Consider the following 27903-nt stretch of genomic DNA (forward strand, 5'->3'; position numbering starts at 1 on the left):
CATTGAATACCAGGCCTCCAAAATGGTGTTTTTCCGTCAGCTGTTTGAATATTGTATTTTCATCTTTGTTAATCTACTCTGTGACGCCAAAATACATATACTTGGTATACACTGGGCTCATCTATTTAAAATATATGATCTAAGGTATGAATATATATTTTAAATAAAAGGGCACCCTGTATGTTTAATATGTGTATAATCTTCATTCGTTGCATACGAAGAATATAAAAATAAAATTCTTCATTTAAAACTTTTGATCTTTTCACCTGTAAATGACTTAGTGTTTTATTTGTCTTCTTTCTAAGTAAGATTTAACTAATTCTAAGAATAAACATTTCCTATTTATTAAAAAACAAAAAAAAACACCGTTTTCTTGGAACGAATTAGATAATTAAAATCAGACAAAATGTATTCGTTTAGTACAGTTATTATTTTTATGGCGTGCGTTTTATACCTTTTTATCGTAATTATTTATGGTTGTGTTCATAAATCTGCATCTTTTCTAACTAAAAATAATATTTTGCAAGTATATGACGGAAACCATTAAATTTACGACTAATTAAAAGTTTTATTTCCGTGATTTAATTAAAAAGAAATTTGTACAACCATTAATTAATAATTTGACTCTATTTACATGCACAGCTATGTAAGTTACTAAAATATTAAATTATTTTTTTTGATTTCAGGTGAAAAATGGTGTTTACTGTTTACTACAATTGGGTCGAAAAAATTGAAATCGTAAGTATTATATTGTTTTCGTTGTCATTCTTACTACGAATTTGGTAAAGAATCGTTGCTTCCTTTTTCTAAGGTTCATCTTTGTAATGAAAATTTGTATCGAAATCACACACAAATTTAAAAAGCGTTCAAGAAATTGATAATTTTGATATCTGTTTTAAGATTAGAACAGGTAAATAAGAAATAAACTAAATTCAGTACACTGCAAAAAATTTAAATAATTACAACCTCATCCCGAAATTGGCCGTTTCATATTGAATAAAGTAAAAATACTTTCGAACAATTTCCTAATGATTGGAACAAGTACACCTAAATATTTGTATTTACAATGGAATGGGATTGAATTTACAATATGAATTCATTGATACAAATCACTGAAGTTAAATAAACATAATTATTACTTCTATGAAAGAGATTGATTTTAGTTTAAAGTCATGCATTTTATTGATGGAAAATACAATTGTACTTAGTTGGAATATATAATCGTGTAAATAAATCAAATAGACGAATTAAAAGAAAATTTCTTTGCGTTTGCTTTAAATATATGGTTACTACGAACATATACCTGTCATGTATGGTCAATGTGTGATTGTGTCAACTACATGATATATATAAAAACCATCGGTAGCACAATGGTTTGTAGCCCAATAGGTATAGTCATGGACTTAAGACTCTAAAATCAATAGTAATCTATAGGCCACTCGTTCAAGACCGACTCGAGGAAATTTAATTTTTTTTAAATAAACTTAATTAACCTGCTCATGCGGTTGTGTTAATCACATGCGTATTTGTTATAATATTTATAAGTGGTCGAACCAATAAAAAAAAAAAAAAATTGTATAATAGTCCAATTTGTCTAATAGTCAAATGAACTGAATTTACTAAACTTTTGAATTCTTATTAACTCGGAAAATCCAGAAACGGAGAAGATAATTTTTCTTTTTCGTTTTAGCCATTTTGAAATAATTTTCTTCTACATTGCATAGTAATTTCAACTCCAAGACGCAAGGTTGAGATTGTTATTGGGAAATTTAACGAGCTGAAACTTTCAAAATTTGTATATTCTGTGTTAACGCGCAAGAAACCTTGGAACATTCTACGGTCTACGGCTTGCAGCGTTCAAATTTGGCGTTCTTTGATTCGCTCCTAACCTGAAACTTCTTAAAAGAAATAGATCAAGCGGGTGTGCTTCTCAGGAATTCTCCTTGGTCTGCGTTATCCTTTTGATTTGGAAAAATATCATGATTTCTCAGTGATTCTGTGTGACAACCATCAAAGTAAATGTGAAAATTTCTTTTCTTTGCACTATGCTAGGTTACAATACGAATCGGTCTTTAAGTCGTCTAAAAGCATTATTTTTATCTAAGCATAGAATAGCAACAATTTTGCTTTAGTGATAAACAAAACAATTGCAAGACAACATAAATGTTAGCAGACCACCCAGAAGAATGAATAATATACCGTGAGCCATATTTAATAACTAATAGTATAAAAATATTTTAAAAATGTATTCGTAAAGAGAAGTAAACAGTAAACAAACAATATGACTGATGATAATCTTTTATTGCAATAAATATTCACATACACTCCACTCCCACAACTACATACATACATTACTACCAAGATCTACCAACCAACCTTAAACCATTACTGTACCATTTACCATTTTAAAACAAGAACTAATAACTTATAAAAGTGCTAGTTATTATTTATATTTTTAACTGATTTCAAAAACAGGAGAAAATGTTCTTAAGGTATTTTCAGCATGAATGCACTTGTCGACAGATTTGGTCTATTTTTTTCACAGGCTCAGAATAATGTTAGCTGTGAGATCCCGAAGTGAATTTTTAGTCGTTTAGATCGCGAGATAATCAGCTGCAAATTTCGCGATTTCGAGAGTCAGAGCATGTAGTAGATTTCGAGAATCAGCAAAATTGAAAAAAAAATTTGGAAAACGGTTGACCCTGCAGGTCATCCCTGTAACTTCCCGCTAAGTATTGACTCATAACGTGTAAAAAATTCGCGCGACGTTTGATAAAACACTATTTTTTAAATTTTCAAATCGCGATAACTTTAGAATGAATAAATCGATTTTCACGCGGTTGGTGACATTCGACGCAGTTTTTGAAGCTTCATGAAGAATCTTTAAGTTTCAATTGATAGAACAAAAAATTTTGAGGTTATTCCGAAAAAACGCTTTTTTGGGTTTTCTTTCGTCAACGATAACTCACGAACGAATCAACCGATTTTGACCGGACTGGTGGTGATCGGCGTGGTTTTTTTATGTTGAGAGCTGATTAGTTTTTGGAATTGATCGATACAACCGTTTAAAAGTTATTCAAAAAAAACCACTTAAAAAAAAAATTTTTTTTGCAGTTTTTTTGAGATTTCTCGAAATCTATCGGTTCGAATCGGTCTAAATAGGCCTCAAAATCTAAGTTTGGTCAAGCCCTTGGTATGGCACCAACCGCGGTCAAATCGGACAAGCCGTTCAAAAGTTATGAGAGGTTTACATACGCACACACACACACACACACTCATACATACATACAGCCATACAGACACCCTCGCGTAAGTAGTCAGGGAAGCTTCCTGACACCTTAAAACGTCGAGATCTGATGAAAACTCGATTTTGGCAAAACGGGGTGAAAACAGTAACTTCCCTATTTTCTTAGCGGGAAGTTAAAAAGTGAGTTGAAAGGAATGTTTTGGAGATTATGGTTAATTATGACGTAAATTGGTCAAAATTGGAAACTTAGATATTAATTATCTCGTATTTTAAACAGTCAAAATTTCTGAAACTTTAGTATTTAATAGTAAACCCTATTCTTATTTTGTGAAACGTTTATAAATTATGTAGAAAAATGAGTTTTACCATAGTTCAAGCATATGAACTGCAAATATCTTTCTGGTCAGGGCCGGATTAACAAGTAGGCAGAAAAGGCAGTTGCCTGGGGCCCCCGATTTTAGGGGGCCCCCAAAAAATGAAAAAGACTTCTAAAATTTTCTTACAAACATAAAATTCTAGAGAGTGAAAGGAAATATAATCAGAACTGAAAATAAATTTTACTCAAATAAATAAAACTCAATTGGCCGCATTCAAAAGGCGACGACCGACGAACTAGACAAAGTTCCTAAAAAGGACATTTCCGACTACTTTGACAAAACTTATAGTCATTTGTATAAGATTCTAATGGAAGATCAATTAGCCGATGTATTTCCTAACACAGAAATAGCTCTTCGGATTTTTTTAACATTAATGATCACAAATTGTTCTGCCGAACGATCCTTCTCGCAATTAAAAAAAAATCAAAGCTGCTGAAAGAGCTACAACGCGACAAGAGCGATTCGAGATGTTAGGTATACTTTGCATTGAGTCAGATTAAGTTTGTATTTTTTAATCGAAAAAAGAAGGGAACGGGCGTGAAAAAAGGGCCCCCAAATTGATGGTTGCCTAGGGCCCCGTTGAGGATTAATCCGGCCCTGTTTCTGGTAATACCTTAAGTCGAATGAAACGATCTGGAGAATTTGATGAATGTATTAAGATTTTAGTGTGAACGTCACACAACATCTATGAACACTGGCTAAAGTCACGCTAAACTTAAATAAAATTGTAAAACTAGCTCGACTCGTGCGGATTTCAGCTTCCGTAGTTACCGTACCCGTGACTAAAAACAACAAAAAACAATTTCTTAGAAAAGTGGTGAAAAAAGTCAAAAGTTCTTAAATAAATAATAAAGAACATGTATTAGAAATAAATAGTAATTATATGTCTATAGAGTATTAGGAGAGCATCTGTAATAACATTTTTGCCAGATAATGTTTTAAGTATTATTTATTTATTTTTATTTATTATCTGAAAATCCTAATCAGAATAATCAAACAAACTTATTAAACTATTGTGTTGTCATCGGTCCTTGCTTAGTAATAAGTATACCAAATTTCGAGTTAATCATGTTCAAAGATTCCGTTACATACTAACATGCAAACATAAAAAACATACTAACGTACGTATGAAGCTAATAAAAAAGTGTTAAAAAATGGTAAAAATTTAAAAAAATGCTGTGTTGGTTTTTTAAACTCTAGAGTTTATTAGGTTTTTAGACGAACACTTTCTAAAATTTCGTTATCGATCAGAAACATCGCTTTCTGAAATGGTAATTTGGATGATATCTTTGAAACTATATGCATAACAATCAAATGAATCTAATATACCAAGGTAAGTCCTAAGTTTGTAACGCTTAAAAATATCGATGCTATGAACAAAATTTTGGTATAGATAAAATTACCTAAATAGTCCATTTCCGGTTGTCTGTCGTCTGTCTGTCCGTCTGTCATCACGATTATTCAAAAACGAAAAGGGATATCAAGCTGAAATTTTTATGGCGTGCTCAGGACATAAAAAGTGAGGTCGTCTAATTCATAAATGAGCAACATAGGTCTTTTGTTTCAAACATTTTTTCGTAAACATCACTGTTTACTCGTGAGGGCGCAAATTATGCGCAAATCGTATAGTATGTATTATATGGATATATCAGTTATATGTGTGTGACATGCATGTATGTGTAATGTGACAGAGTAATCAACATTGTCTATACATGGTATTTCAACAATTAAACGAGTCAATTGTTTGTTTTCACTTGTTTGAGTTAAAATTACCTTTTTGCACTGAATTTTATCGAAATTGGAGACTTTTTTTTTCAAAATAGTGTGCAAATTTTGAAAAAATCGAAATATTCTTAAGTAATTTTTGGTCAGAATTTGATAGAACTCTAAGGAAATTTTGTTTATCTAAGGTAATTTTGATTCTAAAAATCAACCCTATATGAGGAAGATTTTCACCGGCAAATTGAAAGCTACTCATCTATAGTTGTGTTTTTTTTTGTGTCTTTTCTAAGCTCTTGGATGCTCTGAGCCCTCGTTTTTTTTTTTTTTTTTTTTTAAGTTTGTTATATTTTTTTTATCAAAAATATGACTGTTAAATGTTATGCAACAACAAACAAATAAATATAATGTATGACCGATATACAAATAAACAGAAGACTCTACTAGGACTACAATAAGTTGTGTAGTCTCTTGCTCCACCAACAAAACGGTCGTTAAGATGTGTGCGCCTACAACAGTCACAGTGTGCTATGAGCTGTGTGAGCTAGGCTATGTAATGTGTGCGCTATAAGCTATAATGATGATATATGGGGTTAATTTAAGTGAAGTAACAGAAGTTATCATAAAGTCATATTTGTCATATTTAATAGTCTGATTTGTGTATTTTATAGTACGAGACGATTCTATAAAAGATCGGAAGCTAGCTTGCGAAATAAAACGGTAACTAATGCAGTCGTTTGTTTACCTTCCGTCCTTATTAAACACACGTAATTAAGAGTTTGATTAAATTTAAAAAAAGTATACAGATAGCACATTTCCTTAATTTTAATATCCCGTTATCCGATTTTAAAGTGATCTGAAACCGATCGGACGAGCTGTTTTGGAGAAATCTTGCTCACCGATTTTGAAAACGGCTGTTTCGATTTTTTGTTTGGTTGTTTATCTTTGTGAAGCGCCATTGTGAGTATTTGAAATAACAGTGCAGTATAAACAATATTTGTTGAATAATTGTTAATTATTATTATTTATTGTTGTAAATATATTTTGAAATCAAATTTTAAATTGATTTTGTGTGAAATAATTAATGTTCCTCTATGTTAAACATTAAAGTAGGTTTTAAAGGTTATACGTTATAAATTAAAATATGAGGAACGTTACAATATGAAAAAGCAATGTTAGGTTATATAGTCAAAAAAAGCAAGAAATTCTTTTTTAGAAACAGAGAATATTTAATTAGGTCAAAATATGATATTCAGTCACTGTTTTTCAATAAATAAGTTAATTCTACGAGGTACAGAAAATGTATATTGAGCGATTTCAGATATTGTTGATCTAAGGTATGTTTTGAGACGACGCTAGGTAAAGTTTAAAAGTAGCGTTCATTCATCGCTGTTGCCACAGACAAAACTGTCAGAACGCGAAGCATTTAGTAGACATTCGGAAACGTATCGTTATTGCAAATATCGAATGCTTCGAGTGAATTTTTGAACGACGTCCGGCAATGAATTCTCGCCAAAGTTAAACTTCTTCAACCCCGATGTCAAGGGCATCATAGTTCAAAATTGAATATTCTTATTAAAAAAATCGAGCAAGAGTTTTCATTTTATTGAGATAGAGACAAGATTTGACTTGGAGACTAAATTTGAAAAAATACTACGGTGGTTCAAAATTTGATCTATATTTTTCAACTGAATCAGTCTGTATATTCGAGCCGAGTTTGTTATGACGCGTACCTTGGCTTCCGCACTGCTATGTCGTATTCATCGCAGATATTGCTCATGGTTTTAAAAATTTTCCAGAATTCTTCTCTAACGTTTCCTCTTCTTTTAAACAAAATATTCAGCATCAGCTGGTTTCAAAAAGTTTTAGCTTTTAAATAATTACAGTGGACTCTTGTACTATGCGTACCTTTATATTTAAAATATGTACAGTAATAGATATTGTAGCTCCTAAAGCATCCATAACGTAACGTAATATAACATATTAAACGTGAGTTGTGTTTTGTGTTACGTGCTCGATTTTAAACTTGATTTCGCGAGCTTGTTTTCTGATAATATCGTCAATTATTTATGTTTATTGTGTTTGTTTTGTTGTTCACTTTAAAAATCTTCTTCTCTAAATTTATCATAGATAATATTTTCATGATAATATGAAGATGAAAATATGAGACAAAAAATGATAATAATGGGATTTAAACTGCGTTTTTCTGATATCTTTCTATAGCAAAAGCCACCCACATCATAATTTTTTTAATCTTTATTTATTTTATTTTAAACTACATCTAATATATAATAAATTTTTTATGATGTGGGTGGAGTCGGTTACCTACTTCGTTCTTATCCAAGCGGCGACAGTGTGATCAATTTTACTGCTCCATTAATTATAATTGCTCACATTGCCTATGTCTGGATTCGAGCCCGCAACCTCCTAGTCAGTAGATGAACGTTTTAAAGACGCTTTAACTCGCAGGACCATTGAGCCGTTTTTTAAATGTAGGCTTTTTTTTTACACAAATATGTTATATACAGGTGATTATTTACTTGGTATTTGCAAAAAATATATGGAAGAAATTTAAAAATGTTGTGAATAAATTCGTGTTTAAATAAATAACACTTCTTCACATTCTACGAATGAATTTGCTTACAAAACAACAGTTTTTGCTTAAGAAATCAATGAAAATATCTGGTATTTTTGCTCATATCACAAAAAATATGTATTAAAATATCAAGTTAAAAAAGACATTCTGTATAAAAATATCTAAAAATGATTACAGTTGCACACATTTCTTGGCAAAAAATTTAATATGCAATAAGGGCTTAAAATACCTTATTGAGGGTTTTGTGGTCATTTTGTGGTTAAAATAATACTTAAACTAAATATTTATACCATTTTTATAATAATATCATTTTTGTATTGATTCAGGTGACTGGGAGAGTAAAGATTCAGAAAATTCTTTTAAAAATTAAAAGTTTACTTCCGACTGAGAAATTGTTTCAGAATTTAAAGAAAATACATTAATAACCAATTGCTAATTTACTTGGACTATAAAAAGGGTTTATAAGTTTCCTCACGCAATATAAACTTGAAAAAAAAAGCATTAAAAAAATATTTTCTTGTTGTTTGGTGAATAATTTAACAAATATTTAAACTACGCACACGATACCATGCAAATCTTTTGCAACAATTACCATTGTTATAACAAGAACTTGGGCATAGTTTCTGTTACTGTTACCTGTTTGATAAAATAAATCACCGTTGAATATATTACACTTACACTAACTTACATACACGGAGGAAATTATACAAAACAAGTTAATGTAGAAAGTTAACTAGTGGAACATTCTAGAAAGTAGGTGCACATATTACGAAAGGGCTAACTGTACACTGTACAGCATGTTTTGGAAGTACTTCAATAGGATTCTTTAAATTTGGCACTTGGATTAAACTTTCAAGTTGATTTCTTAGCACATGTAACGTTGGGTTGATTGTTCGAGGCAGTTCACCGATTCAAGCTATCGTTGTTAAAATAGACCGTCAATGAATACATTTATCACTCCAAGCACTTTTCTTAATCAAGAGATTCATCAAATTCCTTAAAAAAGAAAATTTACTACAAAAATTGCTAAACAATTTTCGCATATTTTGAAGTTGAAGTCAATCACAAGTCTGTCTATAATTACAAGATATACTGTCACTCTGAATGTTTCCCGACCAAATAAGGAAGAACTAATATCGTCGGTAGATTCATTTTCTTTGATCTTTCTCTTCCGTATCTTCCTAGCGTCCTTTTCATATTCTTGGAATATTGCGAGTTCCAAGATTTGCTGTTTGTCCTTAAAGTTATCTCAATGAACAGTATTTTTTTGCATACTTACACAATTGTTTTTATGTTTGCTTAAAAAGTTCCGGCCGCGTGCCGCTTTGTAACATTATATATAGACAGAAAGACACGGCCTACCCTATATAATTCTGACAAATATGTATAACCTTGTTCTGATATCTAATATTATTTATCTTCGATTACTATCAATAAACACAAAATTTTAACGGATATCATCTATAATTCTATACGGCATACAGATTATCTCTTTCATTGAATTTTAAGTAACGTCGCATTACGCTTCACTATTGCTGCAGAGAGCCTCCAGGCAAAGACACGAACTATTCTTGCTTAAATGTTTATATGTGTGCACTCATAGTCATACATGTGTGCGTTCGTATAAATACAATAAAATGCCACGCATAGAACATACGAACGCATAGAAAGGCAGTGTCTTTTACAACACGACAAATTACGACACTTACCGGAGTATGTTCGTTTCTTAGTCATTTAAATACATCTACACTACACTACAAGTTGTTTGATTGCTCAGTTGTGAGTTGATCTACATAATTTATAACGATTAGTGATTTACCAATTGTTTGCCAACAATAAAACTATCTGGAACGATACCGGTTACAACGATGTTCATAATTTTCAACGACCGCAAAAAAACACGATCAATCTGAAAAACACTTAGTTTCCCTTAAGTATCACACACCTTTGGAAAAAAATCCGTATACTCACACCACCATCTTTTCACTGCTATTACATATTTAATTCTAGTATTTAAAGTCTATAAAATCAAAAAATCTATTAATCTAATATTTGTGGTTACAAATCCTACATTATTATGTACTCACTATGACGGTTAACTTAAACCAACATACAGTATTTTTGGATTATATAGTAGTTTTTAATAATTTCTGTCTACCCTGTCTAAAAGCACGTGCCTCCTTTGAGTTATGGATAATCCACCTCAGATTACCACAATAAGTTTTTTTGAGTAATTTTATAAGAAACAAATTTAATGCAGTTTTATGGGAATATTCTTTGTAGGATTTAGTATTTCTTATAAAATTCGGGAATAATTCGAATGTTTTCCTATCCGTTGGCATGTGTGTCTGTGCATTTTTACACATTTTAGGTACAATTTCTTAGCAATTTTGACGAGTTAAGTTTCTATCGATCCGTACTATCTGCAGAGAATACTATTAATTGTCTTGCGGATCGGACTAATGATGTTGGCATTGGGGCAGAGAAGTAAACATAGTTATTTTATTCATGATCTATTCGAATTGTAAAGTTTTAATTTTGTCAAAGATTTGAATTAACTAACTAAATGACTCTTAGCTTTGTAGAGCGGCTTCTGAAGAGCCGCGAAAATCGAAATAAGAGAACAATTTTCGTCGGGCTCGAGAAAGCCTTGTATTATCTAAGATTAAAATTGCTAAAAAGGAAATAATAATTCTATAAAAGTTTAAAAAAAAAATTTATTATAAATTGCAACGAAAACAATTTCAAATGTAATTTTAATAATTTCCGCACACTTTCTAGCACATTTTGTACCAAGTATAATACACATAATAAAAGCGGATACTTAGATACTAAAAAGATATAAATTTGAAAAAAAAAAAACAACACCACACCCGAATGTAATTATCTTCAGGATGAATTTCATTAAAAGTCCTGTAATTGTATTAAAAGTTATGTTATCTGCAAAGATGAAAAAAATAAATGTACTACCTAAACAATAAATGTTCCTATACTTACATCGAAAAGACAAAAAAAAGGGAAAAACCTATCACCAAATTATACTCATTGTAGGTGATACTCATCATTGTTTATAGGTCTAGTGCCAAGCGTAGTAATTGATCGCCTTTTTTAATACAACGTCACAAAAATTTTAAGACAATGCTTTGGTTATTTTTGTTCTGATGGGAATTAAGTAGTAGAGCAGGTTCTGGATGGGGTTGAGTGTGCAAAATATAAGTACCGCATTTTGTCAATTGATTCTTGATCAAAAAAGCTTATAGATTAATATTGTGAATCTTGCCAGAAACCCAATTGGTCCAATTTTTGTATAACCCCCCCCCCCCCCCCCAAAGAAACAGTTAAATGACATGTTTATGAATCAAGTAAAAGTTACTCTTTATTCTAAAGGTTATTTAACGTCAAAAAGGATCTTTGTGATTTTTTCGTAAACTTCTTCGTTTTCGAGATATTAACATTTTTATGTTTCGAAAAACTCCAAAAAGGCCATTTTAAAAGCTGAAGAACGGGTCTTAAAATTATATTTTAGAGCTTATCAAAATTCTAAAATAATGTTTGAATATCCTTTATGAAGTTTTGAAGAGAAATAACAGATTCTTTAATTCTAAAGCCTCAACTTTTAATTCTTTAAATATGTTATAATTCTTATTAATAATGTAAGACTGAAATATTTAGTATCTCTGTCTTACTCATTGTTAATAATGGGAATTAAGAATCTTCTTAAGAATTGAAAAATGAGCCTCTAGAATGAAGTAACCTGTATAAGTCTTCAGATTTTTATTAAAGGTTCAAACATTATCTTAGAATTTTGATAAACTCAAAAATTTAGTTTTATGTCCTGTTTTTTTTAGCTTTTAAAATGGCCTTTTTGGAATTTTTCCAAACATTAAACTGTTAATATCTCGAAAACGAAGAAGTTTATGAAAAAATCACAAAGTACCTTTTTGACGTTAAATAACCCATAGAATCAAGAGTAACTTTTACTTGATTCAAAAAAATGCCATTTAACTGTTTCTTTGGAGGGGGGGGGTTATACAAAAATTGGACCAATAGGATTTCTGGCAAGATAAAGAATATTATTCTGTAAGCTTTTCTGATCAAGAATCAATTGACAAAATGCGGTACTCATATTTTGCACACTCAATCCCATTCAGAGCCTGTTCTATTATACTGAAGTGCATTTTAAAATAATTTAGTTTTATAATTAAATAATGCATTATTAATTTGTGGGACAGTCTCTTTACTGCTTTATTAGTGCACATCCCGCATTAACTTACGCAATCGTTCTCAGATGCCAGACATGCTTCATCCCTACCTAAGTTCAATAAAGAAAGAAATATATGTTATCCAACCGCCTTAAAATGAATTCTGTAAAACGTTCCCAGTTTTCGTACCATTAGTCAAGATCTTGAATCTTCTCGAATTTCTAGCCGTTCTGTATGTCAAATACGTTACCTGGACCTAGTTCTCACTGTTTATTATAAAAGAGGAAACACGGGAAAAATATAGTGTCTACAACAATAGACATTTAATTTTCTACTGAATAATTTTAATTTAATATTTGTATGTATTTAAATTAGTAACTTGATTCTTTTACAGCCGACATGTAACACAGTCTCTTGTTTTTTTTACGGCCATAATTTATGGACCACGTGATATTTTTAATTTGTTGCTTGAATAGGTGTTTTTTTTACAATTTTATTTTTCCCATGATTTTTGTAATTCTTATAAGAAAATTTTACATAATTTTTTATTCAAATATATGAGACATAGAAACTGACTTCGACACTCTAAAGAATGTACCATGAATTAAAGGGTGGTTCTAAACGAAAAGATAGAATTCCTACTTTTATAATTTTTCCTATTTTTCACAGACTCAAACTAGCAGAATATTTGGTCCTCGAAGTTCGCGATTTCGAGGTTCAAAGGTCGTAAAACTCACTGTCGTCCCAGATATTTTTTACTATAATAAAAATTTCTCTCGGCAGAATTGAAAAGGAAGTAGCAGAATTGAAAGAAAAGTTTCCAGAAAAAAAATAGCGCCACGTCGTTTTGTTTTTCGAGATATTAATTTTGACGTAAATTGGTCAAAATTTCTGAAATTTTGAGATTTAAAAGTAAGCCCAATAACAATTCTTACATTGTTCAAGAATAAAATTTTAATCGTTATATTTCGAAGAAAGAGTGAATGAAAATTTTCGTAATAGATTTTGGAACTATTTTATCCCCGCACCAACTTTTTTGCTGAGTATACTCGCCCAAGTTTGCCGAAGTGAAACACTCACTACCACACTCTCGTCTTACTTCGCAAGTATTAGTGACAGCAATAAATTTTTTTTGAGAGAGAGAGAAATTACCCGTTTTTAAGGATATACGAGCGCTAGGATAAAAGGCTTGATTTTTTGTATATGAAGTTTTACTAAATCTAAATCAAATCTGAAAATTTTAGGGGAGGTTGCCCGATTATTTAAATTTTATTATGCTTTATGCGATTATGCTTTCAAAAAAGGCATATTTAACATTGGTTTGATGGGAAAACGATAGATGAATGATATGTTTTTATAGATTTCTCCAAAATAAGTCGGTAGAAATTAAAAAAAAAACTATTGAAATTAATGTTAAAACCTTAATAAATAATAAATTATTGAAAACAAAAAAAATTCGTTGTGCCCGACTAATAAAGGATGTATGAGCACGGAAGTGGAGACACAAGTTTAAAGAAATATATATTTTCAATTTTGATGGTGAATTATGTTATAATTTGACAATATAAAACAAAAAGTAAGAATAAAAATTTTCAAATTATCGAAAATTGAATTTTGTTTAAATTATTAAGCTTTTGAAATTTTGAAAACCAAAGCAGATATCGAAAAATGTTTTTCTTATTTTTCGTCTACATTCATGAAGTTATAAGAGAATTCATAATTAAAGTTGAAAATAACGTACAAATAATTTCAACTACAAGTCAACAAACTTGCCTTGGTGCTCGTACTACAAAAAATTTTTTTGTTAATAACAAAATTGTCTGTGGCACGCAAGTATCTCCTCCACATTCTCGTTCCTCGCCTAACTTCGTGCTACTTCACGAGAGTGTGGAAAGTCTTAACAGTTGTAGCATGTGGTCATCAGATCCGGGTCCCGATTCCATTTCGGAAGGACCTGTCTACTATTTTAACGGAGGAATTGGAAACACTCTGTGCATAATATTTGATATTTCATAAAAATTTTTTTCAAAGCAAAAAAAAAAAAAAAAAAAAATTGTACCTTATCTTAAAGTATTTTACTTACGTTTGTATTTTAATAATAAAAGGTAGGTAAATATGTCACCTTCCTTGTTTATTTTAGTTTAAGTCGTCACTCGTGCAAACTTATCTCGTTTGTTTTTTCTCTCATCCCGTGTGCAATTCGATGTCTCTCATACCCTTCTACCTTCGAACACATTTCTTTAAAAGACCGTGTTGTAATAGGTACTACACACTTTCGATATACATATATTAGACCGTAAGCCCATAGTGAGTTGGAATTTTCATGATTATTGTTATATGCGTCTTCGAGAATTGATAAATTCAAGTTTGGTAATCAAGAAAATACAGTTTTTAAATTTTGCTCGAGATCGAATTAATGGAAATTGATTTTTTTGATTTTCGAGTGAAATGAAAGTTATTGACACAATACGTGGTAAAGAGACAGATAGTTTGAAAATGTCGAAAATATTGAAAAATGGGTTTATTTTTTACAATTGAGGAACTAGGTGGAATAAGGGCGTTTGTTAGTAAAATGTATTTTGAGAAAAACGCTTTAAGATATCTTACTTAAAATTTCTTAATATTTAAGAATTTATCTATTCACCTGAAAAAAATTATATTCAAATTCCTATAGGTTAAATTTTCAACTTTTATACGCTCTGCTTCCACAAATTTAAATTAAGCACTCAGACGTAGTTGAAAAATATCCAATTTTAGGCAAAATTCGTATTTTATACCATAAACGCAAAAGTTTCTTTTAAAGTACAACTCAAAATACTGTTTTGCAATCCAAAGTGATGGTAGTATCAGTCACGTTTTGTCCTGTAGTTACGATTTTGATTCTAAAATATTAAGGTTCTTTAATTTACCATTTTCCAATAATTTGTTTTATATAATTTGGTCCCAGATACAATTTAAAATATTAAATACTGCATAGGGGAATATATACGCAGTTTAAAAACATTCTCTAACGCGACTTACTTTTGTCAGTAGTGTCCTTCATAATTGAATATTGTTAAATAAATCATATATCATAAAGTTTTATGAGCACTTTTTTACTTCCGAGGCACAAATGTAGAATCAATCATAAAACTATACTAAAACTAAAACCGTTGACGCAATAATATTCATCATATGACGCAAAATAAAACGCATTTTGGGTCAAATGTAGTGTCAGCTACATATGGAATCACCCTCAATGTAAGAAGTGGTCATGCAGAGTATTTACGGAAGGAAGACGTTTGTGCCCTTATAGATTTTTGTATGTAGATACCTCAATTTCAGTCATATCGTAATGCGATTTTTTATGATAATTAAACACTACAAAAACTAAAAAAAACATTTATGCACTTAATCAATGCGACACTTCAATTCAACCTCTTCAATATTTGTCAGTAACTGTGTTTTTTTTTTTAATTATATGGTAAAAAAATCGTCGAAAACTTTGGTTTCCATAAATTTGACAAGCGCCGCAGTTGAATTTCGTTATTACATAATTTATCTTTACCAATCTCAAAACAAAAGACTGAAATAATCATGAGATTTCGCTTTATAATAGACTCACGGTCTATATATTTTTACCTACGTTTTTCTTATCTTCTCAAGGGTACACTATTTATTATTTACAAGGTTATATCCCTACCACCATCAAAAATAAAAAATAAAATAACGTTAACGTTAACGTTAGCTCTACCTAGCTAGCTAGATACACAGAAAATCTTATTCAAATCTTCTGCTCTCAATGAATAAATAAAATATGAAAAAGAAAACCACATCACAAAACATAAAAATAATTGAAAATGGCATTGTCATGAATAAACAATTCTGAAAAAAGAGGGTAAAACCCTTCATTTAAGATTGTAAATAGGCTTTTTATATCTATAATTGATGGGTTCATGTCCAGAAAAATATGAAAGTTAAGATAAGGATGTAAGAGCACGTTATCTTTAGAGAAATTGAAGGTTGATTCACATATATCGTGATTTCGTAACAGTGCTTACAGCTTATATCACTTAAGCATCAAAGAAAAAAAATCACTTAAGCGTTTTTAACGTGCAAAGTAGACGATGGGATTATTAATATAGACGAAAAATGGAGCAACAGAAAGGACAAGTAACTTGTCCGATGTGAACATCTTGATTTAATACTTCAGAGTCGACATACTTTAAATCTAATATCTCTAATTATAATCCCTACAATACCTATGCCCCTACAATTCCAATCTCGCATTCTTACGGTTGACCAGACTTTTACATGCGGTTCTAGTCTTGGTCCAAGAGACGGTATAAGGTCGATATTCACCCATCTGATAACCACATGAAATATATTTTTTTATCCTGACTATACAATGGCGAGGGTTATGTGTTTGATCCATATGTATGTTTGTTCATCTGTTCGGATCTAGTTTCTAAACTACTTATCATAATTTGACAAATGAGGTATCATTAGAAGCATTTTTATCGCTGGTTATGGGATATGTGGTTTAACATTAAATTGGATATGGCGCCCTTTAGAGGACATAAAGCTATGAGAGCACTTTTCAAATATATATATGTTGTTATACTTTCTCACGAAATTATAACCCCAAAATGGCTTAAATAATATAAAGTTCGAAAACTAAACCCACCAAAAAGTATGAAAACAAGAAAAATTTTTCATCTGAAATTGTTATGATTAGTAAAATTGTCATTACAATCGACGGACCTCTAAGATTAAGTTTTCTGCAGGACCGAAAAGAGGTCCCCAAACTGTAATGACGATTTTACTTATCATCACAATTTCAGAAGCAAATATTTTCTTGTTTTCATAACTTAAAGAGTAGATTTTTAAAGTGTTCATTGCTATTTTTATTAAATTTAATTTTAGTCAATTTTTTCCATGATCGATTTTTTCAGGCAGGTTTATATCATTATTTTCGTAATTAAATTATCTTTCATCTGATACCAATTTCGATTGGTGAATAGATCGGTGTAGTTAATTGGTGAATAGATCGGTTAATACATCGTTTAATTGGTTAATAGATTGATGAAGTATTGGTTTACCTGTTCATATGATATGAACAGGCCTACATCGATCTGTTATCCAATCGAAAATGGTATCAGAAGAAATATTATTTATTTACGAAAATAATGACACAGGGGGCTTGTCTGAAAAAATGGTTCATGGGAAAAATTGCTTAAAATTAATTTAACTACAAGTGAAAACAAACAATTGACTGAATTAGTTGTTGAAATACCATGCATAGACAGTTTTGATTAAAAATCACATTACACATACATAGATGTCACAGATACGCAACTGATATCCCCATATAATACGTACTATACAATTTACGTCTAATTTGGGCCCTCACGGGTAAACAGTGATGTTTACGAAAAAATGTTTCAAATAAAAGTTGGTTATTTTTTGATAAGGAACATTTTTTACATTTAAACTTTTGTTCTATCTCTAACGGCTTACAAGATGGGTCCTACGCACCCATAGGTCAAGACCCAATTGACCTATGTTGCTCATTTACGAACTTGGCCTCACTTTTTACGTCCTGAGTACGCTGTAAAAATTTCAGCTTGATATCTTTTTTCGTTTTTGAGTTATCGTGTTGGCAGACAGACGGATCTCGAACAGACAACCGATTAGGACTAATTAGGTGATTTTATAAACACCTACATCAAAATAGCATTAATATTTTTAATCGTTACAAACTTGGGACTAAACTTAGTATACCTTGCATATTACATATATGCATGGTATAAAAATAGCCATGGACACTTTTCGATGGAAAAACTATGATGGGAGTGTTTAAAAATCCAAAAAGCCTCATCTGGTTATCAGATGGGTGAAGATTGATCTTATAGCGTCTCTTCCACTATCCCAATTTGTGCAATTCTCAATTATTTTCTATGCATTTTCTAAAAATTTCTTTAAAAAACTTGTCACATTTCAATTAATAATGATATTTCACTTTTAGAACTGCACACAATTCTGACAATTTGTGTAATTCTAAAATTTCTTCAAAAAACACTGAAAAGTTCTTCATTTTCTTTGTGGCTTTAATATTTTAAAAACTTTTAGATTTCCTTTCCCAAAGTCGATGGCGATGGAAAGTCGAACAATGTCTTCAGTCGTTTTAATTAATATATGAGGCAAATCTTACTCGAAGAGGTTTCTTAGGTTTCTTAGGTCTTGGTTTTTTTTTTTTTTTTATTTGAAATGATCAACTATAATATCTAAAAACACCAATCAATTTGTGTTAATTTAGGAATTTTGCCAATGCACATAATGCCTAAAATGGTTTAAAATTGTCAAATATTAACTATTTTTTTAACTTTGTTGTGTCATTTGTTCTAAAGTTTCAATGACTCAACTATCGTTATCAGCAAAGAAATAAGAAAGTAAAGTTGATGAAAATATTTTCTTTAATTAAGTCATTATCGAAAGCTTCAAAATCTATTTCTTTTGCAATTATCCTAAAGGATAGGTATGTTGTGAGTTACAGAATTGAACAGGAAGGGGAATTTTTTGTTTTGAAGATTCTCTTTCACCCCTGGTTAAAGTTGATTCTTGAACAATGTAAACCTCTTAATTAATATTATTAGTGAGACAACTGCATTTTATTTGTTTGATGAAAGCAATGATAAGAATTATATGAGTACAAATATAACATCGTGGTGGTTGATGTCATTTATACGTTAATAATAAAATAAAAAATTTATGTCTGCACGTGTAATACATCCACCAATATGATCATCAAACCTAGATTACTAACTATTTAATATTTCAAACTAAATGACAAAGCTAAAAAATTGTAAATCTATCAGACTATATCAGACAGTATTAGAAAAAGTATGACAACTACACTAAAAAAAAATTGAAATAACTACAACCTCATCCCGAAGTTGACCGTTTCATGTTGAAATAAAGTAAAAATACTTTCAAACAATTTAGTAATGATTGGAACAAGTACAGCTTCATATTTGTATTTATAATAAAATGGAATTTAATTTAAAATATGAATTCATTGATACAAAATCACTGAAGTTAAACAAAATCATTACTTCTTTAAAATTGATTGATTTTAGTTTAAAGTCATGCATTTTATTGATGGAAAATTGTACTTAGTTGAATATATAATCGTGTAAATAAAGCTAATCGATGAATTATTTAATCGATGAAAGTTTGAAATAAACTTATGAATCATTTTTATAATATATACCCTATTTTTTGGGTATATAACAAGCATCGGTATCGCAGTTGGTTAAGCGCAGTTGGTTAGCGCAGTTGTTTGGTTAACCATATGTCGCTGGTTCAAATCTGACTCGAATAAATCTAATTTTCTTTAATAAATCTTTTATTTTTTTAAAATGATGTTGTTAGACAATATATTACTTTCATACAAACTACTTATGCGTTTGTGTCAACATCACCACTAAACCCCGTACGGTAGTTGTATCACATTCGTGGCACCATTCGCTATATTTGATCTAGCGATGAGGTTGAGACAACCTCATATCGGTTGGTATCGGTTTTTTATTATTATCGTCAGTTTACAAAGTTTAAATACAATAAATGTTGAATCTTTAGTGCGTAGCCTAAGCTTTACCTATAATGCATCATATTGTTAATTAAATACATCGAAATATATACACATTTTACATCATTTCTTCAATTAAAAAATCTTATACTAGAAACCATAGATTACTTAAACTAAGTTGGACGGATAAGCCGTCCTTAAAACTAGACCTTAAAGAAAATGTTTACAATTTAGATGAAACCAAATCATCTGTAATAGACATCATGTGGCATGCGATCTTTTCCGGAAAAGTAACGCACGCGGTTCAAATTGGTCGAGTTCGTCAATTTCCGGGAAAATATTTTTGCGGGATGATTTTAAATAAAATTTCGAAATGGTTTGGATGAAGGTTTTGGTTGTGGGGTGCCCAGTTTCTCGGTGGAGAGCTTCACCCTCATATCGGACTTCAGCAACTAATCCGCTCCGCCTATTTATACACAAACAATAACAAAAGATTATGAAAATTTAACTTAAGTGGGCCTATCCAGCGTGAATCTTGCAATAAAATACCTATAATTCGACATTCGAGGCAAGAGTAGAACGATCAATTTTTTGCTCTTTTTCTGGTCTTGTGTTAATCATGGCGACGATCGCTGACCAACGGACATCGACCGTTATTCGATTCACCGGTAGCAAGACTAGAAACAGAAGAGTATAAATCGTGCTGTTTTCCTGTCTTGCATATATAATATGTTGCAGGATTCATTAGAGACCACCGGTTAGGCTTGCTTAAGTTAAATTAAATAAAAAGAGCGTTTTTAAAAGACTCAGTTATAAACGAATAGCATAAAATTTGTTCCAAGTAAAATACTCCCCGAAAAATCTTAAGAAATTGAAAAAACTTCTATTCACAATTTCTTAGCTCGCCAATGAAGAAAAGCGAGTATGAAGTACCCATACTGAAAGACATCGATTATATTTGCCATGTTTTAACGAGTTTGAATAATTTGTATACGCTGGAAACAGTCCAGAAGTTTATTTATAAAGTTCTCTTCTAAAAAGAACTGGAATTATCAATTATGAGTCTGTCATTGAATTAAGTCCGCCTGATAAGTTGTCATTGAACGTGTGACCGATGTAATATTGCCCTTTCCTAATATAAACCACCGTTCTTTGTTTGTCCTCAATTCCTTGGTTGTTTGCTCATTGTATGAACAAGCAGAGACCACAAAATGATCGTAATGAATGCCTAAATTTATAATGATCTACTATATGCAATTAAACAGAACTAAAGCTACTATTCCATTGGTCTAGAATAGTTTACGGTTTTCCGTTGGTTGCATCGGTTATGGGTGGCTCAAGACTACTTTGCATCATCCAATATGCCGAGGCTATATAGTTCTAACATTTGTGATTATACCGTATATTTATTTTTAACAGTGACAGTAAAAGAGTACATACCACATTAAATCCAACAGAAAATATTGGAGCTAACTCAACCACATTTACAACAATACTCGTATACAGTACACCATCTTGCATAAAAACAGATCGTGTGCATATGATGGGGGTGCATGCTGGAATGGTTTGGTTATATAGAGAGTAATGAGAAAGCAGACAAATAGTTTTTATACTTTGTTACGGTTTTTTTTCCTCACATCATTTAGATTTTCCCCCCCCCACACACACACACACTCACAACCATTTTTAATTAAAACTCTCGTGAATGTTATGGGCTGGATACGACTAGAAGATGAACAAGGATGTTATGCTACACTACATATAGTCAAACGGTATTTCGTGTTTGATATTATTGCTGTTGCACATATATGTCGGTATCGGTTGCTATGAGCTGAAGGTAAAATTAGAAATCGGTTCATCATTGTTATCTATTAGTCAGAAAATCTTTTGACAATAAATTATACTCAAAATTATATAGTCACAAAATTTTGGTTTAGTTAGCTCAAGGCGATTAGATTCCAAACAATACAAAAAAGGAGTATATTGACAATCTGCTATAGTTTTTGAGATCCAATATCAAATTTATAGTATTTAAACTGATATCCCAAAAATCGCCTGTTATAAATGTTAAATGACTGTCAAGTCAAACTTTCTGCATTTTTTAGTTTAATTTTCTAACAAGTGAAATTTAAGAAATTTAAGAGATCCCCATAAAATTTTCGGGTACAGAACCCTAAATTCTCACTTGAAATATAGCTGAGAACAATCTCCATTAAATTACCTGTCAAACTACAAAAAAAAATCAAAATCGATTTTTCCTTTTAGGCACTACGATGTCACAGACACACAGACCGGCAGATAGACACACACACATAGCGGTCAAACTTATAACACTCTTTTTTTTTTTCGGCAAGAAAAATAAAGTTCCTAAAGTCTTGTCATTTCCCTTTTAATTAACGAGTGCGTTTGGGCTAACCTTATTTTAACGACCCATAAACTTCTTCATAATCCTTTTGCCTTAAATATTTTAGCCTGACATAAATCTTACTATACTTTTAATGTCTACAATTACCGCCTTTTCTACGCCATTTAGAAAACTGTAACTATATTGGAGTATCTTCGCAAAAGATCAGCTCGTACAAAAGTTTACATCGAAAATCACAGTTGTGTCCTTAGTGGCTTTAATTTATTCAATTAATCGGAGTTCAATTTATCCAATTGTGATCTTAATTGGTCTCTATTGTGTACGGTAGTACAAAAATTAGCACCATGATTCTGGGAGAAAGAACGGGTAGGCTCCTCTGAGAGGTGTCTAGCTTCAGAGACAGCTAGCTTTATTATAACTGATTGATGGTGCAGCTGCTTACAGTTCTTCGTCATCTTGAATGGTTGTCTAAGCTACTTACTTTATCAACAAGTATCTACTACTGTAGCTTAACTAATTACCGTAATTGTAGTATGTGAATTTTTATTCTCGAAGTACACTTTGAATTAGGAAGGAAATCTAGACATGATACAAATTCACTTATTTTATATATTTGTTGGTCGAAATTTCTAATACCATTATCATGATGATCACAATATCAGCATCGAATTGGATTAACTTCTCTTGGTCCTCTATAGTCCATGCAAACAAAGTGCCAGCCATCAGCATGCAATGCATACCTATGCTGCTGCTAACATGCTACAATCCTATTCTCTTTTGTGCTATACATACATATCCTCTTAGGTTCATCATAGAGATGCAATCTATAATCTAGACAAGTGATCTATTCAATTATAGTTTTATTTTTTATTTCTATACATTTAATTCGTATTTATAATGTCTTTTTTAAATAGCTTATTTATTCATTATTTCACTGTTTATTATTATACTTGGGTTTTTTTTAGTAGATAATAAAAGTGCTAATTAAATGGCTATATCTAGTGATAGGATAAAATTGTTGTACCCCAGACATAACTAAAATCATTCTATTGGGAAAATCACAAATGACATTAGTTACTATAGCAGTCATAAGCGAGCTTGAATTATAAGAAAAAATAGAACTTGTCTATGAAATAGCTAAAGAAGCCATTCGGGCCATTTTTTAAGGACCAACGCAAAAAGAGGAATGTCATAAGTTTCTGGGTGTCTGCCTGTGGCAAAGTACCTTCAGGGGTGAAAACCCCAATAGTTTTAGGGGTGATAACCACCCCTTCAAAAGGGTGGAAAAATATGTGTTGAAAAAATGTAAAAGGAATCGATAAAGCGAAACAATCTAAGCAAAAAATGTCATTTAAGTATATTTCGAAAATTCAATATTTTGCAAGTTATTGGCGATTGAAATTCGAAGTATTTAACGCTAAATAACTGAAAAATTTAATGGTTTTTGAAAAAAGTATTTTGTACACTTATTAAAGTGCTAAAATCCTTGAAAATGAAAGAAGTTTCAAGCCATTTGCACGAAAATTAACGGAGTGAAAAGAAGCTTTTTCGTACCTTTATTTTATGTTCTATTCAGCACAAAAACTGATGCATTTATGACGAGAACTAATATTAATCCCTGTCACTTTCCAATTTTTTTTATTAAAGTACTGACAACATGCTGAAAATGTTCTAATAATTGTAGTCTTCGAAATACTGCAATTTTGAGTTAAATAACTCAAAAAATAATATAGCCAAACTTAACTCTCTACACTTCTTTTGTAACTTTACTATTTTTTGATTTATTTAACAATAAAGACAATTTTTTGTTTCTTTTTCCAAATTTTTGTTTGCATTTAAATTTCAATATTTTGAAAACTATACAAATTGTGTTCGTTACATTTAGGCATTTAAATATCACGATTATGACAGAGTACATGCGTTAAGCAATGCATCTTTTTATTGCATGGTGTTAAAAGACACAATGTAAATTTTGATCTCTGGTACTACACTTTTCCCTAATATATATTATATAGTTTGTTTATTGCAGTCAATTGTTTAGTTTTTGCGCTTTTTGTGTCTAGATGAAGTTTTTTTTGTTTGTTTTAGTTTGTGTTTTAATTTTCGTCTGATTGTTTTACTTTCTATTTTGTTTGTATATTACATATAAATTATTAGTTAATTGTTCTTTTAATTAAGTTATATATCCTGTGTTTGTTAGGTTTTTGGGTGTGATCTCTTCTATGTTTTTCCTATGAGGATAGTAATAGTAAATAGTAAATGAATGCAAATTCTTGGTATTGCATGCGGAAGAGTGCACTTAACTATTTTGGAAAATACGTACTATTACTAGTTCAAGAGTTTTGCAAATAATTTTCAGTGTTGCAATTTTAGGGTCAAGATTTTGTTCCTTTCCGTTTCGAAAACTGTTCTGTAAAAAAAACATTAGAAATTATTCAATAAAACATAAAATCGACGACATCGATAATTATTAATTATTTCTTTCCAAACATCGATATTTACTAATTGTTTCTTTCAAAATAAGTTTTCAACATATTTACGCCAGCTTCTGTTCCAAGCGCCTTTTGTTATACTTTTGAACTGTTTAAAAAAAATTAAATTTTTGGCTTTGATCGCCTAAAAATGCCATCAAAGTCGATGCCATTTTAAGCTTTTGTATAGTATCGGAAAAAATAGTCCCGGTAATATAAATCCCAAACACATATGATATTGATTTTTTGATAACTTTGTATTGTTGTAATTACGAGTTGGTTGGGTTGAGTTTGTCGACCATAGAGGAGTTGGTTGGAGTTTAAGTTTTTAGTCCTTGCATTCAAAAATGAGACACTATTACAAAAAACGGATATATAATCGTAAACGATATCCATCCAATATTTTCTTTGTACAAAGAAAATTTTGAAGTTTTGATTTTGATATATAATATTTATAATATATAAATATTAAAATTTTTGTTACTTCATAAATAACGATATTGATTAATCTATAAAGATAATTTAAAATGAAAAATAGTTTCATTGAACGAAAATTTATGATTTGATTTAAATTTTAACTCTCATTTCTATCGAATGCATGCATCTTGTCAGTTACTTTTTTTCAGACGTTTTTTTTCCGGAACCTTTATTTGAATCTATTTTTTCCGTCGCTATTTCTTTTGGGTTTAGTTTTTCCAAAAATATTTTTCCAATCTAGTGTTTTCGTCGCTATTTTTTCCGGGACGATTTTTTCCTAGATTCCAATGCGATAGTCAATCGCGTAAAATCTACCAATGGTTTATCCAACAATTTTGATTATTTTTTAATCATAATCATATGCAAACATCTAATTATTCGTTATATTGCTCGAAGATTTTTCAAGAACGAATTCTAGATGGATCGAACCATATCAACTTTCGAAGAAACCCATTGAATTCGCTACAAAAATTGAAGTTTATTTCAATTATTGAAAGGAACTACTACATCGCCGCATTGCGAAAATTTTAAAAACAAATCTCTTCTTTGATACGATTTTGACAAAACTTAGATATAAGAATCTATAGTAAGCATTATGGCATATTTATTAACTTTCGAAATTTTTCTTCTTAATTCATGTTTCTCCAGACATTTATTTTTGTGTCAACTTAAATGAAACTCTCGGTATAGAGAGTGTACAAATAAAAAATCTTCAGTTATTTTGATACATATTGTACAAAAACAAAGATATCTATTACACACAGTATGTATATCCATAGTCCATCCCATTTAACGTGACAATGTGTGAAAGTAACCTTGACTAGTCAGTCTGTACTCAACTCAGTATAGTCAACTTAGCTCAGTTAGTCCAGGCGTTCTATAAATGATCCATACTATGCAAAAAAATTGATTAGATAGAAGAAAAACTTGATTATTTTGTAGAAGAAAAATAGCGGAAAAGTAGAAAGAATGGTTTTCCGCATTTATAAAAAAAAATTACAAAAAGTTAAATGAGAAAGTTGTAGAGAATGAAAAAATCTTTCGAATGACATAGGTGGTTCTTAGACATAGTTTATCATAATCGGTTCCCGGAACAAAAAGACGAATGTTATAAAAAACCCAAAGCAAAAAAACAAACAAAAATTAATTATTTAATTTCTACAGGTTAAAGAGGAAACATGATCGGCCAAAAAGTTATCAATGAAAACTCTTTTGACCCAGTTGATCTAACAAGTAACTTTTTAAGATCAGTTGCAGCCAGCTTTTTTCAAAAAGGCGAAACACTCGTGATTATAAACCGAACAGATACAAAGCAAATGAGCAAGATTTTCTTTTTCGTTTAAGCTACAGAGAGAACAGTTAGTTCCTTGAAAATTTTATGGTTTGTGGTACGGAACTGTGCTCGTATATATTGTATCGTACAAGTAAATGATAGATATGTCCGAAAAGGTCAAGTGTGTATATGGACTATGCTTAGATGATGTAATTCTTGCCATATTCTTTTGTCTAAAGTAATAAACGTTTAATAACAGTATTAACATAGGCTAACTATTGGTGGTTAAAAGGCTGCCTGAGCTAAATCAAGAACAGCTTTTAATTGTGTGACCCGATTATATTTAGAGTTAATGTTTTTCTCGACCTTTGTCAAGTGTAGGAATCGTTTAGAGAGAAGGGCAAAGGACTATAGTTTCCAAATTTTTTTTTTTTTTTTTTGGTAAATTTTTTTGTATTTGGTAAATTATCTCGATTACGTGGATTATGTTTTCTTTCGTACATTCCCTGGAGTAGGTAGACAATAAATATTACATGTATATGTAAATTATATTTGATCCATACGCATGGGTTCATAACACATACTTTGTATGTTATGTAGCTAATAATATTCAATATGCAGTATATGTCATGCAACACGTCATATCCGCTTGTGTACATCAACCGTTCACTTGCATATTTCCGGTGGTCCAGCAACCAATATCCATCCATTCATATGCACTAAACCTAACAAATCTATTTACTACTTACTCATTCTACATATTCGTTTCGTGCATGAGTTTTATTTCAGGGAGCTACCATAGTTAACGATACACTACTTTATTAATATAATTGTACTAACTGAAAATTTAATATTATTTCCTAAGAAATTTAAATAAGTTAAAAAATATTATTTATTCTATTTCGTCTCTTATTTTTACAATTTCGAATGCAGCAAGTTCAATTAATTGTTATTTTTCAATAATTTAAATTTATCATTTACATGTAAACAAATGAAAATGAATCATACTTTAAATAAATGATTTATTGCAAATTTTATTAGATAAAAGCGCTGCTGTCGATTTAGCTGTTTCCTCCATCTACTATGCTCCTTGCTAATACTAATAACATATATAGGTACACACTAATCTGAGCTGCGTTCTACTGAAAGTTTCAAAAGTTTGCTACGAATTTGAGAGACGAGAAAAAAATGCATTAATTACGTTAATTTAAGGATGTATGAGCATGGTAGTGGGGGTACAAATTTAAAAATAGATATTTTCAATTTTGATGATAAATTTATATTATTACTTGACGATATAAGACGAAAAGTAAGAATAAAATTTTTCGATATTTGGCTTAATTTTCAAAATATCGAAAATTGAAAATTTTGTTTAATTATTTAGCTTTCGATATTTCGAAAACCAAGACACATATCGAAAAATTGTATTCTTATTTTTCGTCTACATTCATGAAGTTATAACAAAATTCATCATCAAAGTTGAAAATAAGATAAAAATAATTTCAACTCTTAATCTACACTGCTCTTACATCCCTTATATGGACGGTGACACTTAGTTTTTTTCTTTTCTAATTCATTGCTAATATGTTTACTTTCTATTAAAAAT

General features: G+C 30.5%; 1 long non-coding RNA gene across 1 annotated transcript; it reads right to left on the bottom strand.

Annotated features, from left to right (window-relative positions):
• Positions 1-4172: 4172 nt before the first annotated feature.
• LOC123292084 lies at positions 4173-27903 on the bottom strand. The gene is made up of 3 exons (XR_006534993.1): positions 27890-27903; positions 27040-27045; positions 4173-4227 (listed from the first exon to the last, which is right to left on the bottom strand). It is a non-coding gene; the product is annotated as an uncharacterized LOC123292084 (long non-coding RNA).

Source organism: Chrysoperla carnea, chromosome 2 (genome assembly GCF_905475395.1).
Source record: "Chrysoperla carnea chromosome 2, inChrCarn1.1, whole genome shotgun sequence".
Lineage (NCBI taxonomy): Eukaryota > Metazoa > Arthropoda > Insecta > Neuroptera > Chrysopidae > Chrysoperla > Chrysoperla carnea.